A 16,983-nucleotide genomic window follows, 5' to 3' on the forward strand; every position below is an offset into this window, starting at 1 on the left:
CTAAAAGTTGAGAATTATGTTTTATTTGGCAGACAAAACTGAGGACTTAAGCCCAGGACACAGTATCTCAGATAACTCTGAGAGACTGCTCCAAGAGGTAAGGGAGGAGCCAGGGTATATAGCAGTTTTTGCGACAGAGACCAGGTAGTTGAAACATGGAATGATTACTGTTGGTTAGAGAAAACCAGATATCTCAAATTAATGAACTTAGTGCTTTTCTTTGTATGAAAAGATGCAAGAGGTCTGGGCTCATTGAAATTATTCTTTTGATATGCACTTCAGTTGTCTGGGGCTGGTATCCATGCTTTCTCATCCTTAGTCTCCTCTGAGAGCATCATCTGGGGTGGGCTGCAGCAGTTGTCTGGTAGGTGGTGGGCATCCTGTTTCTCTCCTGAATTTGCTCTGGGCTCACCATTGGGTGGCTGTAATGTGTTGGATTGATGGCTGAACATCATTTGTTAACTGATATGGCAGGCAACATTTTTTCACTGAAAACTGGTATGTTTTCACATTTCAGTGTCACATGTTCAGTGCATATGCATTTACTATTGTATTCGTTAGAATATTGCTTCAGCTTCTTAAACCAGAACCAAGTAACAGTGGCTTAAGCAGATTGAAAGTATGTTTTCCTCTCACACAGAAGTCCCAAGAGGGTTTAATGACTCTCTCCAAGACAGTTTTTAGGCATGCAGATTTTATTTATTTTGCTGGGCTGCCATCATCTAGAGTATTTTCCTTATTTATACCAGACAAATTGATTCCTCTCCACAATATGGACCACAGGAAGGGAGAAGGGGGCAGAGGAATTGAAGAATGAGCAGTTTCTCTTTAGATATGTGCCCAGAATAGCGAACTTCACCTCTATTCACACACGATTGGCCAGAATTTAGTTAAAAGAGTACCTCTAGGCATAAGGAAAGCTAGGGAATACAGCTTCTAGTTGTGTGATATATTAGTCAGGGATTTCTAGAAAAATGGAAGCAATAGGAGATATATAACTCCTATTGTGTGTGTATATTTATATATATTCACACACATACAGAAAAGGAGATTTATTATGAGAAATTGATTCATATGAGTATGGAGGCTGACAAATACTATGATCTGCATCTGAACCTGAAGAACAGGAAAACGGGTGATTAAATTCAGTCTGATGTAAATACAATCTGAAGGCAGATGAGTTGAGATGTTAGCTCAAACAATGAGATAGGAAAAAAATATTCGTCTCCCCTTCTTTTTTTTCTCTATTCAGCCCCCCGTGGATTTGGAGGATACATACCCTGAAGAGGGCAGACTACTGAGTCACCTGGTTGAAATACTAATCTCATTTAGGAACACCCTCATAGACATATCCCAAATTATATTTTTCTGGGCATCCTATGACCAGTCAAATTGACACATAATTAACCATCACAAGGGGCTATTTGCCTTGCTGAAAATTCTGACATTTTGAGTTGTTTCCAGCTTTTTACTGTAATGAGCTGTATATATTTATATTTGTGCAAATGTACAAAACTTGCCTATGAGTTGATTTACTGGGCCAAAGTCTATGCATACATTTAAACTGAAAAAACATTAAATCATTTCTTTGATGAAACTGCCAATTTCTACATTGCTTTACCCATTGATTTTTACATTTTTCCTCCTAATAAGTAAGATTGGCATCCCCTTATTATTTGCTTTGTACTTCCATTATTAACAGTGATACTGAGGCATTTCTTCAAAGATATGGATTGTTTTTATTTGATTTTCTATTGCTATTTTTGCATTTTTTAATGTGTTGTTTGTCTTCTTAAAGCAAATTTACAGAAATGTCCCTAATGTATTTTTGATATAATGTAACTGTTTTCTCCAAAATTATTACTTCTTTTTAAACTTTCTAATTTTTTGTTTTATCATTCTGATCTTCATTATTGTCTATTCGATTTGAATTTTAGAGTATTTATGTTTCTAAAGTGGGTTTTTTGCACTGCAAAATTATGAAAATGTTTCCGTATTTACTTCTATTTTATTTAGTTTCACTACATTGTTATTATAATTTTAACTTGTTAGAACAAGTGACGGGGAATGACTATTGATGTCTCTTAGTGCCAGTTCTGATTTAACATTAAAGACAATGATTAATACTACAGTGTCAGACATTGGCAAGTTTAATAGTTAAATATTACTCAGCAGTAGGAAACTGAAATATTTTCTTTAGAAAAAGTCAGGAAATCTGCCTTAACATATCAGGTTTATTCTACAAGACAAATTCAAGTGAAACATTTTCTTACCATGGGTGAGGTATTCCCAAATGGCTCTTATTACTTTGTACTAATTCTTCACAAACTTTATAATATGCCTTTAGAAGTTTTCTCTGTCAGAATTAATGTCTCCCAACTCTGTGTCTCCATACTACTTCTCACAGCTTTCCAGTGTTGACTTCTTTCTGCCTCATACTGAACACTGTTGCTAGCTACCTGTCTTCCTTCTGATATTAGATGGGAAAAATGTGTGCATCAGAATCATTGAAGAAGCTGTTTAAGTTCAGGCTCTCCCTATCAGAGATTGTAATTCAATAAATCCAGACTAGGGATAATACTTTATTTGTTTATTCAATTAGATAATAAATAACCAGTATATTTGAGCCCCTGAAAATCAGTAAAAAGAAAGTATTCAAATCAAATTAGTGATGTTGGCTAATCTGAAAACTAGGCAATATATTCATTTTTATTTTAAAATAATGATTATAAAAGCAACAATAATATGCTGAGTTTAAGAAGTTTTCTTCAATAACAGCTATAAAATTTATTGGGAAAAGTTTTAATTTTATTAAATGCTTATTTGGAATATATCAAATTAACCATAGGTATGAAAAGTGAAAGTCACTCAGTTATGTCCGACTCTTTGCAACCCCATGGACTATACAATCCATGGAATTCTCCAGGCCAGAATACTGGAGTGAGTAGCCATTCCCTTCTCCAGGGGATCTTCCCAACCCAGGGATCAACCCAGGTCTCCAGCGTTGCAGGGAGATTCTTTACCAGTTGAGCCACCAGGGAAGCCCAAAATAACCATAAGGCTCTCATTCATTAACCTATTGCAACTGATTAAACCTATCAGCTCAAAATATTTGGCCAGTTTTTGGTTAACCCAATGATTAGCTTCTTTGACTTTCTCCCCATTCATTAAGGATGATTTTTAATTCTTCATCTTTCTCTTTCTTCCCACTCTTCTTCCTTGTCATGATTCTGATTGCATCACCCCCTTACTCTTGTGCCGATTATGCTAAGAAAAAAGAAAGAGGAAATTAGGGAAAGCTAAGAACTTTAAAAATATCTACTTTAGTAAGCTCAGAGAATTAGTGTTCACATGAAGAAAAAGTAGAAATTGAAAGTTGATGAAAATAAATAAAACCTGGTAGTAAAAAATAAAAGTATAATCCAACTTTGAGGGAAAGTGTTTTGGGAAAAAAGGTTTTTGAAGTAATTAATGTAAGTGTGACAAGTACATAAAAGTTTAGAAAGGAATTTCTGAAAGTTGTTATTATGCAATAAGAATATGTGTGCTCAGTCACACAGTCATGTCCAACTCTTTTCAGCCACGTGGATTGTAGTTCTCCAAGCTCCTCTGTCCATGGGATTTTCCAGGCAAGAATACTGAAGCAGGTTACTGTTTCCTCCTAAGGGGATCTTTCCCACCCAGGGATCAAACCCAGGTCTCCTGTATCTCCTGCATTAGAAAAAAGGATTCTTTACCACTGAGACACCTGTATTTCCTCATATGTGTTTAATCTCTGCTCAATCTCTATGCCTTTTCTCTCCCTAATATTGTTTGTTTTTTTTATTTTCTTAACTTTTTTCAGAGCTACTTAAATATTTGTTATTTTTGTGGTATCTTCAAAGAAGGAGTTTTTATTTTACTTTTCACTTCACTAATTTCTGTATTTTTTCTGTATAAAATCTGTTCTACTTTTTACTTCAGTTTTACTTCTTTTAGCTTCTTGAGTTTAAAAGCTAGTATATTTATTTTGAACTACTCTTCATCTTTGATGACTGCAATTTATAATATACATAGTCTGTTTATACTGCTTTGGTTAAATTCCACTGCATTTTTAATATAGTGATTCATTATTACTTTATAAAAATAGATTGCACTTTCCATCTGGATTCATTGTATAGTACATGAGTTATCTTTTATTTAAATTCTCTTTAAAAATTTTAAATGGAAACATTTGGGGATGGAATGGTGGAAAGAAAAAAAGCACATATAATGTTTGAATAGGAGAATTACAGAATATCAAAGATGTTAAATAAATTATATTGGCAATAAGTAATGTGTAAGAAAGATAAGATTAAATGAGATTTATTTTAAAAGAGGAATGAGGTGATCTTCAATTACTAAACCTAGTTAAACTACCAAATGTAATTATACATAAAATAAAATTTTTCTCCATCCTTTTTCTAAATTTCTTAAGACATAAATGATCATCTTTAAATATAGTTTTACAAAATGACTGATGAAGTTATCCCTCATTTTAACCATTTAACAAATATTTCACCTATAGTTTATTCCAGTGAAACAAATATCTACTTATTCAATCCAGCTCACTTCAGTAAGAAATTCTCCAAAATAGCAATTGGTTTGGGTTCAGTGCTTTTAGTGTCATTCACATTTTCATTATGGTGATTTGAAATGGCTATTAGTGGGCCTGTCCTTTGGTGGACAGTTTATGGAAAAAAGTAGGTCTGCATTACTTTCAGTTATTTTACACATACAATTGATATTTGTTCAATTTAAACACCAAATCAGATAAAGAAAGGCTGTTAGAATCTAATAATAAGAACTGTACTTATTTAACATGTAAGGGTTTAAAATTTATACCCCTTTAAGTATCTAATATGAAATTTTGAAAGTGATAGAGCATACTTTTGTAGTGTATTAATTTTGTATTTTGCATCAGCTGGACATGGCAAGTTCACAGTATTTTTAAGCAGAAGAGCCTGAGATCAACTTCGTTATGTTCTTTCCACTCTTCCAAAGTGTCTTAAGTGAGTAAGCATAATCAATGCACAGGAAACACTCCAACTAAATGACAAGCAAAATAGTGAGATATGGAGATCTCAATTCGAAGATCAAATTCAGAATTTCGTGTTCGGTACCTAACTTCCTAACTTGATTTATTTCTACAATAATACAGGACTGTTTCTAGACATATATATATGTCCAGAGAGGTTAACTTCATTAAAATTCCCAATAATGTATCTCTGTATCCGTAGTTCATGATTTTAAACAAAAGCTTTTTTTCTAATATAATGTTTCATTATTAATATTTCTGTCCACTCACCTTGTAGTGGTTGTCTCTCCACATCAAGTGTTTTAATTGATTCAATCCCTTGACTTTACATCTTTCAAAATGTTTCTCTCATAGGTTCTTCTTATAATATATTAAAGTTTAGTGAAGTGAAATTCACTCAGTCGTGTCCGACTCTTTGTGATCCTATGGATATACACTCCATGGGATTCTCCAGGCCAGAATACTGGAGTGGGTAGCCTTTTCCTTCCCCAGGGGATGTTCCCAACCCAGGGATCAAACCCAGGTCTCCTGCATTGTAGGTGGATTCTTTACCAGCTGAGCCACCAGGAAAGCCCCCAAAAAGTGGTGTATAATACACCTTCCGGAAAGAAAATACTTCCCTTGATGGTTGCCATGATAAATCATTTGGTATTGAATGCTATTTAGTCATGTCTAACATTTTGACAGCCTCAAGGAGACTGTCAGCCACTTTATATAGCTAAAGTGCATATTTATGGTTTTTATGTCCAAAATGCATTTGGCCAGATTACAATGATCTGGCATTTTTAAATGTAGAGCTGCAGGTTTGAAAAACCACAGGCTATCCCTGTCATGGTGATCATTCATTGTTTGTAAGAGGACTAAAAACATCTGCCAATCCATAGTTTACAGTTTACTCCATTTCTAGTCCATTGTACATTTCTAAAAGCTGACTGATTTTCTAGGAGATGTGAGGACTCTGTTGATAACAAAGTTACAATTTGATTAGTTCAATATTAATTTAACTACTATAAACATTCTCGCAAAATATAAGGAAGATGAGGTGGCAGCAGGGAAAAACAATCAATCTTCTTCAAGATTTTTTGTTCTGTTTTGTTTTCCTTTGCTTCCTCATTCATTCTCTTCTTAGGTCAGGTTAATGAAATATTTGATTCTATGATAAGAAGACAACTCCACTGGATCTTTTCGTAGGTTGTATCCCACCTAGAAATACCAGGTAATGTACAACCACAGGATGAATCTTTGCTAAATCATTGAGTTAAGAGAGGTGTTAATCCCCATCTAAATCTTCACCTTCTAGTTCTTCAATTGAGTAGTGTCATGTATAAATACATCAATGCATGATAAAGGATTATATCCATATGTCTGAGACACTTATGAAAATCAGGATGAACATTAAGACATTTTACTTTGAAGTTATCATGTCTTTCCCTCTTTAATAAAAGAGACAAAGAAGCAAAAGTTAGAGAGAAGAAAAAGGAAAAAACAAAAACAGCTTTATTACAGTTCTGGATCTTCTCGTATTCCTGTGATTATTCACAAGTCACCACTTTTGAAGTATTTATAATTAGAGAGGTATGGCCTCTCTAATTATAAATGGCCAGGCCATATCTTGAACCTAGTCAAATAAAAACTCCTTAAGGCAAATGTACTTTCTAATTCTAATTTCTAGTGTGTCATTCTAATTCATGGACTTAATTTCTAAAATGTGCCTCTACCTAGCTCCTAAGTTTCAATGTCTATCAAAAACTGGGGTAATTGATTTTAGTGAAAAGTATGGGGTTCTGTTGCAAGGTAAAACAAATCTAGCAGGTTATGATTCACTTTAGAATGTACAATTGATTTGACTATTTTGACATACTCTTTATCATTCTCTTGAAAGCAAAAATTGTGACATTTTGATTACCAGTTTTCTTTGGTATTCATATTTTACTTGCTTTATTGGTATATGCATTTTACTTATATTATTCAAATGCTACCTTCTGTAACAATAAACTCGGTATATGCTATTAAGGGAATGTCTGATAATAAAGAACAGATGGAAGATTTTTTTTTTCATTTTGCATGCATAGCTCAAAGGTAGAAAGAAGCAGGGCTTTCCATCAAGCATAACTGGAGGAAAAAGGTTTTTAGGTAGAATATACATCATCAATAGGATAGTCTTAAGAAAGAACTATCTCCTGGACTGATGTTTTTTTCTTCTTTCTTTTAAAGAGCAACCTTTTTTGAAAAATTATTTTGTTTATTTATTTTTGGATGTGCTGGGTCTTAGTTGCTATGAAGGCTTTCTCTTCTCTATCACACTGAGCCGGGCCTACTCTGTAGTTGCTGAGCAGAGGCTTCTCGCTGCAGTGTCTTCTCTTGTGGTGGGGCATGGGTTCTAAGGCACACAGGCTTTAAAAGCTGCAGTGTGGCCTCAGTAGTTGTGACTCCTGGGTTCTAGAGCACAGGGTCATTAATTATGGCACATGGGCTTAGTTGCCCTGCTTGGCATATGGGATCTTTCCGGATCAGGGACCAAACCCATGTCTCCTGCATTGGCAAGTGGAATCTTTACCACTGAGCACCAGCAAAGCTCTCATGTTTTCTTTAAGGGTTCTCTTAAAGTACGCATGCATTAGTGAATTGAGAGTGACCAACTGGAGAAGGAAATGGCAACCCACTCCAGTGTTCTTGCCTGGAGAATCCCAGGGACGGGGAGCCTGGTGGGCGGCCGTCTATGGGGTCGCACAGAGTCGGACACGACTGAAGCGATTTAGCAGCAGCAGCAGCAGCAATGGGCCTCTTATTTTGAAGCCCAACATTTCCCATTCATGCCTGTTTCCCAGGATTCTGGAGAGGAGACTCCAGACCTTTGTGTTTTCATCCTTTTGCAGCTATTCATCTTTTAGGAAGGCTCATCTGAATTATGTCCCTTGCTCTTTGGATGAAGAAAAAGAATATCCAAAATTTTAAACAAGACCTCCATAACTCTATACAATCTGGCCCAGTTTATTTTCCTAATCTCAATGCATATCTTCCCCTCTAGATGTCCTTAAATCAACCTTGATTTATCTTTAAATCAAGGCTGCTAGCTCTTACATTAGCAAAGAATGAAAGTTGCCTTTGTAAAGATTAATCTCTTTAGTTTAAAAAAAAATAAAGCAAAATAAAACAAAAAACCCTCTCCATTCTTTAGGCTGACACTTTGCTTCCCATATGAAGACATCGCTGAAATGTAATTTTTTTAGTCTCCCCCGGGCAGATTTTTTTTTCTTTCTGCTTTCCTACCACTTAACCTATTATTGAACTGTTTTTGTTATAATTTATATGTCAGTCTTCTATAATGGATTATGAAATTTCTGAGCTTTGACACAATGACTTTTTCCAGTTTAAATCTGCAACTCCAAAGAATAGTGCTTGAATTCTTACATAAACTCAAGGAGAACTCGTACAATGAGTCAACGGATGAATGGATGAACAGATCTATTTTTCCTCATCACTACTCCTTATTCTCTTTTGTTTTCTTTCCAGCTCTAAAATATAAAAAGCTTGTTTTTTTTTAATTTTAGATGCATGTTGATATATGGCAAAACCAATATAATATTGTAAAGTTAAAAATATAAAGAAAAAAGAAAAAAAAGGAACCAAACATCCCATTCATTTCGGTACTATACTGTGCTAAACTCATTATCTTTATGTCAAGACAGGAAACTAATACAAATAATAATGATAAATTATAAACTACACTAAATGAAACACAAAGCATTATCTATTTCTGAGAAACTCAGGACTGATATTTGAATTACCTTCTATCTAATTTTAAATGAATCTCACTATATTAAGAATCAAATAATATGGTTCTAGAATTTCAAACAATCTAGAGTAGTGCCATTCACTAGAGCTTTCTGTAGTGATGGAAATATTCTTTACTTAATACTGCTCAAACACTAGCCATATGCAACTATTGAGCATTTGATGCTAGTGTGACTGAGTAATTGAATGTTTAATGTCATTCTATTGCAGTTATTTTAGATTAAATGTAAATAGCCACATGTGGCTAGTGCCTGCCATACTGGATAAAACTATTCTAGATTGCTGTAAAAATAGGTGAGAGGACCTCGTCAGGCCGTGTTGCAGTACCAGGACCTTGTCAAGCATGATGACTCAAATGCCTCAGAGCCTGCAGCTACAGGAAAGCAGTGAAGTGAACCCAGTGTGATGTGAACATTAGAACAAACATGGTGACTGATGGCAGCCAATTCTGTGTCTTGGAGTCAAGGAGACACAAGGATTGGCTCTTCTAAACCCAGATGAGAGGGATGGTGGCTACCCAGGTCTCCCCCATGACCCTCACTCATTAAAGAGGCCTTGTGTTTCCAGTACTCCCATCTGTTTAGAAAACCAGATCTAGATCTTGATGTGAAGACTCAAGTGTCAGTTATCTCAGTTGTTAGAAACACTGTGCATATATGTGGAAGATAGAAAAGTGATACAAAGGAACATATTTACAAAACAGAAATAGACCCTCAGACATAGAAACAGGCTTATAGTTACCAGCAGGGAATTTTATTCAATACAGTAAATCCCTTACATAAGAACTCGTTCTGTTCCAAGAGCACGTTTGTAAATCCAGCAAAGTTAGCCTAGCTAACAAAATTAGCTAACACAATGGGCTGTATAGCATGGTAGTGTAATAGGCTTATAATATTTTTCACACAAGCAATGCATGAAAATAAACAAAAAATAAAGAAAACATCTTTTATCTTATAGTATAGTACCTTGAAAAGTAAGTAGATACAGTACAGCAGCTGGCATACAGGGGCTGGCATCGAGTGAACAGGTGAGAAGGGTTGACTGGAGGAGGGAGAGGAAGAGGAAGATGGTAGAGCTGTCAGCAATAGGAGACAGAGGGAAAACTGCAACTTCACTCACACCTTATGTGGTTAGACATGGGAACACACATTCACATCTTGAAAGTTCACAACTTGAAGGTTCGTATGTATGGGACTTACTATACCTTGTAATAAACTATAATAGAAAAGAATCTGGAAATTGTATATATATATATAAAACTGAATCACTTTGCTGTACACATGAAACTATAAATCAATTATACTTTAATGAAAAACAAAAACACTATGCAGATAAAAAAATGGGGTGAAAGGGCAAGGCAGATGTATCTAGAATAATATAGAGGGCTGTCATCTCTCCCCTATTGTTGCCTTCTTAGAAATTTTTCTGTCTTCCAAAAAAATCATTATTTCAACTTATGCCATAAATGGAGCAAGTTATATTGTTTCCTTCCTTCCTTCCCTTTTTTTTACCACATCAGTTCAATTCAGTTGCTCAGTCATGTCCGACTCTTTGTGACTCCATGGACTGCAGCACACCAGGCCTCCGTGTCCATCACCAACTCCTGGAGTTTACTCAAACTCATGTCCATTGAGTCGATGATGCCACATAGAGCTATTGAAAATCTTCAGTGCTCCAGAGTTCTAAGTATTTGTCATAGAGTAGCAAAGAAGATAAAAACCCTAGAATTCATGAATTTTACACTCTTAATACTTCTTTCTCTCATATATTATTTATACTCATTCCCTTATTTTCTGTTCATCCCTAAGTTTTCTCTGTGATTTATTTGGAACATTTATATAAATGATGCACAGAAACTATGGGGCATAAAGATTTGTATTATACTAATCACTTTATGTTTTTATTTGTGTTGTCATCCTTAGCACATTTCCTGGTATATCCTTTTTATTGAATAAATATTTGTGGCATTGAATCTAATTTTGAAGTCATCTTTAATTGAATAATATTTTATATCATGACATCAGTGATAAAGTTTTTAATAAATGATCTTTCTTTATATTTCCTTTCAATTTTTCAAATGAAAAATTATGATGACTGCTCTTTTTACTCCTGTAAGTTTTTAAGTTTTTAATAGAAGTCATAAATGTAACTTTATTTAGTGCTAAACAGAGAAGCTAGATTCCTTCTTGGTTGCTTCTTTTAATGCTCTTGGTTTTGTTCTTTTATTTTGCTCTCCAGCCTCACATTTAGCTTTCAGAGCCTCAATACAAGATTGCTGACTAAGATTTTCTTGCCCTACTCAAGTAGATCTGCTCATCCCCTGTCACAGGCAGGCACGATGAATGAGCTAACATTAGTAAAGTACTTTGAGTTCTGTGGATGAAAGTTGTGCAAACTATTACTCTGTTGTGACACTTTCTTTAAGGATCATTATCATACTTCATCATACTTGTGGAATCTCAGCACAAAAAGAAGGAAGAAGTATGTCTTTGAGTAGGCACACTTCAGTAAAGTATAAAAGCATAGCAATTGCATGGGAAGGGTGGAGGTTCAAATTTTTATTTTTAATATTAGCTTGTTTCCCTCTCACTTTTTCTATTCTATACTACCAGCCCAGAGTGGGATAAGGTGAAGTAAGACCATCTTTCTGTGGAAAATATGTGTTACCTTTTGAGGCATTGGTTATACATTTGAAAGTAATTAAAGCTTTTATAATGCTACCAAAGTTATATTTTTATCCTATAAAAGAATTAACAGGTATGCATATAAAACAGGCCAGGCTCTTTACCATAATATAGTATTTTAGTATAAAACATAGTTAAGGTCTTTGATAAATGCCCCCAACCTGTAGTATTTATGGCCCTAAAAAATTCACTCTTTGAACAGGTTCATTTGGAGTGATGTCCTGTGGTGAGTTTATGTGCGTAATCGCTGGTAGACAGATGGATAGGTTCTCACTGTGTCCTCATTTCAACTCTAGCATGCTCCTTGTCCATATCCACTTAAGCTGATAACAAAGGCTTTTTATTCTGTGCCCAGGTTTTACTTACTCTTAAGTTTAGATCCTGCCTTCAAATCTGAAGGTCCACATTACTGAAACTATGCAGCTTCACAGTGGCATGCCTTATTGAACCTTGTACCATGTGCCATTTAAAAGGTTCAGGATGGGGAACACATGTATACCTGTGGTGGATTCATTTTGATATATGGCAAAACCAATACAATATTATAAAGTTATAAAATAAAATAAAAAATAAAAGGTTATGTCTGAGTAGCTTAAGCATATTTCATTGCATGGTTGTTCTACTCTCATAAAATTGCAAATTAAATTAACAAATTCTATCTTTAGGAACAAAACTGTAAGAGGATTAGGAAACAGCACGCTATGGCAGAGTACTCAGCATCCACAGAGTCAGGAACCAATCCCATCTCTGTCAATAAGACCCCAACCAGCTGCATGTCCCCAGGCAGTCTGTTTGACATTTTAGGGCTTAGGTTCATCATCTGTAAAGGAGACTATTAAAATAGACACTATCTGCGCTTTTCCAGGTCTATGATGCTGTTGGAATGGGACTCTTGGGGACATATTCTCTTTTGCCAGTGTGCTTGTTTTTAATACTTTTCTGAGTATTTGAAATGTCTTTCTGCTTATTCTAGAGTTCACAATATTTTTGAAGTATTACCATTGAGGATATTTTCTAGGACAAGATCCCAGCATTGAAAAAAATGGAGGAAGGTGATATTTGTGATGATTCATGTTCTAGTGGATGAAAATTAACTACACCTCTTTTTCATGAGTAGTGAAAAATAGAAAGTGTTGGGGCTGGTTGTGAAGTTCTTTGAAATGTGACAGAAGGATGCTGCTTAAGGAGTGTAGGCATTAGAGCTGGATCTTGAGATGCTCTTGGGTTTTGAGAAAGTCACTGATCTCTATGCCCATTTCCAAATTCGTAACATCAGGATAATAATCATTTCTACCTCATTAGGCTTGCTTAGAGGACTAAATGACTTAACATATACAAAATGCTTATAGATTTGTGCTATGATGATAGGGAGTAACAGAAGCCACCAGCTGACATCAAACAGAGCAACAGACACACGTGTAAGACATTACTGAAGTATTCTTGAATCAGTGCTCATGTTGAGTTAACAGAGAATCTAATAATCAATTTGTATATTCTTCTGAGTCACTGTTAGTCTTAATGCAATAGCAATTAAATTTATGAGAAATCATTTGTGTGTATGGTAGGGGTGGGGATGGGAGGATGAAATAAACAGTCTTGAAAGCTCTTTAAAATTAAAGGCCACTTCAATGCTGAAAAATCTTAATTGCCTTATTGTATACATATGTGTGTTTATGTTTATGCACACACACACCCAAGAAATAACACTTAAGATTTCATAAAATCCAAATTCTTCAAATAACTAGACTTTAATGTGTCCCACATTGTACTCATTTCAAGTATATCATATAATTCCACATTAGGTTAATGTAACTACAAAAATGCATAATCTTTATCATTTTCAATATCAATTTCCCAAATGCATTAGAAGGGAAATGGGAGAACAGACATATATTTTTCAAAAGTTAAATTATTCAGAAACATTTTTGTAAAATTTGGAATTAAGAAGGAGGCATTATTTCATTCTTTTGTGCAGTTGAAGAGTCTGAGAGGTGCGTGGGCCACAGAGATCAGTAGTGACCGAGATGGACTGACTTTAGGCCACCGCTCTGCACATCGTTACAATGTTATTAGTTTACAGCATTTCAGAAAACAGAGATCCTTTCCTATCAGTCTGAATGATAAAACAAACACATTGCACACATGCACACACACCTACAATTGCTTCCTCCTAGCCTGTTGCTAGAAAATCTGCATTTCCTAAGTCTAAGCTATCCATATAGTCTAAGCTATATGCTTCTGCTATCCATAGAGACATTTCTCCATGGTTGAATTTACTTAGAAGGGAATACTGAAATTACCAGTCAGAATAGTTCAGCAAAAAGATAATGAAGTAGGAAAAGTTTAATCACTTTAAATTGCTTTTCATCACCTATTTTGCAAGATATACTAAATTTATTGAAATGTTTTAATACCCTTGGCAAATTTAAAATGCCAGAAGTATTTAAAATGTTTCTTTGTACTTCATACTGTAAATCACAAGAGAAACACATTAACAAAATGATGTTTTAGTGACATGCAGTGAGTGGTTCCCTTTTCTGGAATACGTATGTGCACCCCAACAAAAGGAGTAGTAGGTTCCAAAGATATGTCTAAATATTATTGATGTTAGCAAGTCAATAATAGCCACTCACACTTATACATTCACACTGGACCTGAATGAGACCATTAATTAAAGTCTAGAATGCTTAAAGGAAGAACATTTGAAATCTTAATTGAATCCATTGCACATTACAACTGTTCATATTTATTTATGCCCTTATTGTAAGGACTTAATATGAGTACATTAAAAGTTCTTGTTTTCTTGGAGTTACAAGATACTTGTAATTGTAAAACAATCACCACTGCTTCCTGTTCAATAGGAAACTGGAAACATTTGGTACTGAAATCACTTTTATGTGAATAATAGGCATATTTTTGCATGTATTGTTGTAAGTTGAAGAAGAGAGATGCTTGGACTCATAATTTTTAACAGGTTATCTTTTTAAAGAAACAATATAAATGGTGAAAGTAGCTTAGTCGTGTCCGACTCTTTGTGACCCAATGGACTATACAGTCTGGAATTCTCCAGGCCAGAATACTGGAGTGGGTAGCTGTTCCCTTCTCCAGGGTATCTTCCCAACCCAGGGATCAAACCCAGGTCTCCCACATTACAGGCAGATTTTTTACCACCTGAGCCATCAGGGAAGCCCATAAATGGGTAGAGGTATCATTATTATTATCATTATGAAGTTTCCAGTGAGAAAAGAACCAAATTAGTACTTCCATATATTGTGTTCTATGTATCTATCTCTTTTCCTATCTGATTATGAAGTACATGCTCTAGAGAAATGGGCTTCCCTGGTAGCTCAGTTGGTAAAGAACTGGCCTGCAATGCAGGAGACTCTGGTTCAATTCCTTGGTCGGGAAGAGCCACTGGAGAAGGGATAGGCTCTAGAGAAAAGCTGGTTCCAAGTTTCTGAGAATCTTGACCTGGTCTAGTTTGCTTTTTTTGTTTTAGTGCCTTTACTATCAGGGCATTCTGGTTATAACTGTATAGTTCAGAGTAAAGAAAGGACTTGAACTAAGCCATTTGCTCATTCTAGAGTCTTAATTTTCTGACTTGACTTTATCTTGGGTTAAATTAAACACACGGTTGCCGGCTCACGTCCTTACACTGTGTGGAAACAGCTTTACCAAGATACTGTATTACAGATGGAGATTAATTTTCTTACTAGATGTGACTTCTTTGAGCTGCAATAAGATTATCTGTGGAAGGACAAGAGAGTGTTACCATAAAGAATAATATATAACAGGATTTCAAAATGCTTGTGCTCCAGACAGATAATTTTACATGGAAAATTTTAGGCAAGTTAAATCAGGGAAAATAACTATACTTGAGCAAATGCGTTGTGAATGTATCATTTTGCATGTTGGGCTTCTATTGAAGAATATGTTCCTATTTCAGGAACATTAGAAAAAGAAAGAAACATTAGATAAAGAAAAATTTTTTCTTTTTTTAATATAAATTTATTTATTTTAATTGGAGGCTAATTACTTTACAATATTGTATTGGTTTTGCCATACATCAACATGAATCTGCCACAGGTATACACGTGTTCCCCATCCTGAACCCCTCTCCCACCTCCCTCCCCGTACCATCCCTCTGGATCATCCCAGTGCACCAGCCCTGAAGACAATTTTTAAGTTGAATCATAAACTCTTTCTCTTAAATAGGAATTTTATCCAGTGAAAGTTTTCTGTTGTCCAGAACCTTAGTTGTTTTAAAGTGCTAAAATAGGTATTTTTTTTAAAACTTAATTTTGTCTTTTGTAGTTCTCCCCCAAACAATAAAGACTTTTCAGAGAAAACTGGGAATGTGTGGTGTCTAATATCTTATACATCAGGGAGTCAGAATCCAGCTGAATAAATTGTAGATCGTTTCTGTTTTATGGAGCCCTTCTAGATCACTCATTTGTCATAATTCCCGTGTGTTTAAGTGGATGTAGCCTTATACTTTGCAGTTTTGCTGGAAGGTATGTATTGTTTTAGGGGAAAAAAATCAACTCCCTGCCATCATTAATTTGAACCTCTTGGACCCAAGCCCTTTTGTCACTAAAAGTGTGAAGAAAAAAAAAAGAGGAGTGATAATTGTTCTTGGCTACATTTTCAGGTTGTTGTCTTGAGATTTTGCTCAGAGACCATGGCAACAAATAAGAAATCAAAACATAGAAACCTTTAATAACTGAAAGCTGAAAAGATTCAATAAAAATGTTTTAGTGGACTCCCTTCCTAATGAAATTTATTGTTTTTAAAGAGTCTAAGTCTATAGGGCTTCAAGAATACCTAAGAATAAACCTAATTCCCACCGGCTTATGAGTGAGAATTCTATAATGATATAAGAAGAGTGGAAAATGAGAGAAACAAATGGCACCAGGGAATGTGAAATTTTATTTCCAGCCCAGAGGATAACTTTTTAGAAAGAGATCTTGGATTTAATGCTCAGTTTTTTGCATTTGCTGTTTTCATTGGCCCACTTGTGCCTGAACCAAATGCCTGCGGTTCTGAGAGGAGCCAGGAAGAGGGATGAGGTGGAGCCCCACAGGAGAGAGAAGTGATTATTTTGTGAGATGACTTTCAGGAGGCTGACTCTGCACGTGACTCTGAAGGAGTAGATTTTCGTTCTCTCAAAAATCCCCATCAGTAAGTCTAACAGCACCATCATCATTATGGGGATTAGTACTAGAGTTTGCTACAGCAGCAGTGGGGAGAGAAGATGAGATTGTGAACATGTCAGTGAAAACCTGTAATCTATATCACAGCTTCAGAAACTTCTAAGTGTTTTGAACTCAGGAGAAGAAAATCTTGCAAGGAAAATCTAATCATTAAAACAAACAAAAATGATTCATAGAGATATCAAAAGTCCTAAAACACCCACTGTTCTGCAGTTAACACATTCTTAGACAAACA

At 35.2% G+C, this 16,983-nt stretch overlaps 1 protein-coding gene across 1 annotated transcript in view; it reads left to right on the forward strand.

The window, feature by feature from the left end:
• The window catches only part of HCN1 (hyperpolarization activated cyclic nucleotide gated potassium channel 1), a 450,978-nt gene that overhangs the window by 398,102 nt on the left and 35,893 nt on the right, over window positions 1-16,983 (forward strand). The window lies entirely within an intron of this gene.

The sequence above is a fragment of the Bos taurus genome, chromosome 20 (assembly GCF_002263795.3).
Source record: "Bos taurus isolate L1 Dominette 01449 registration number 42190680 breed Hereford chromosome 20, ARS-UCD2.0, whole genome shotgun sequence".
Taxonomy (NCBI): Eukaryota; Metazoa; Chordata; class Mammalia; order Artiodactyla; family Bovidae; genus Bos; species Bos taurus.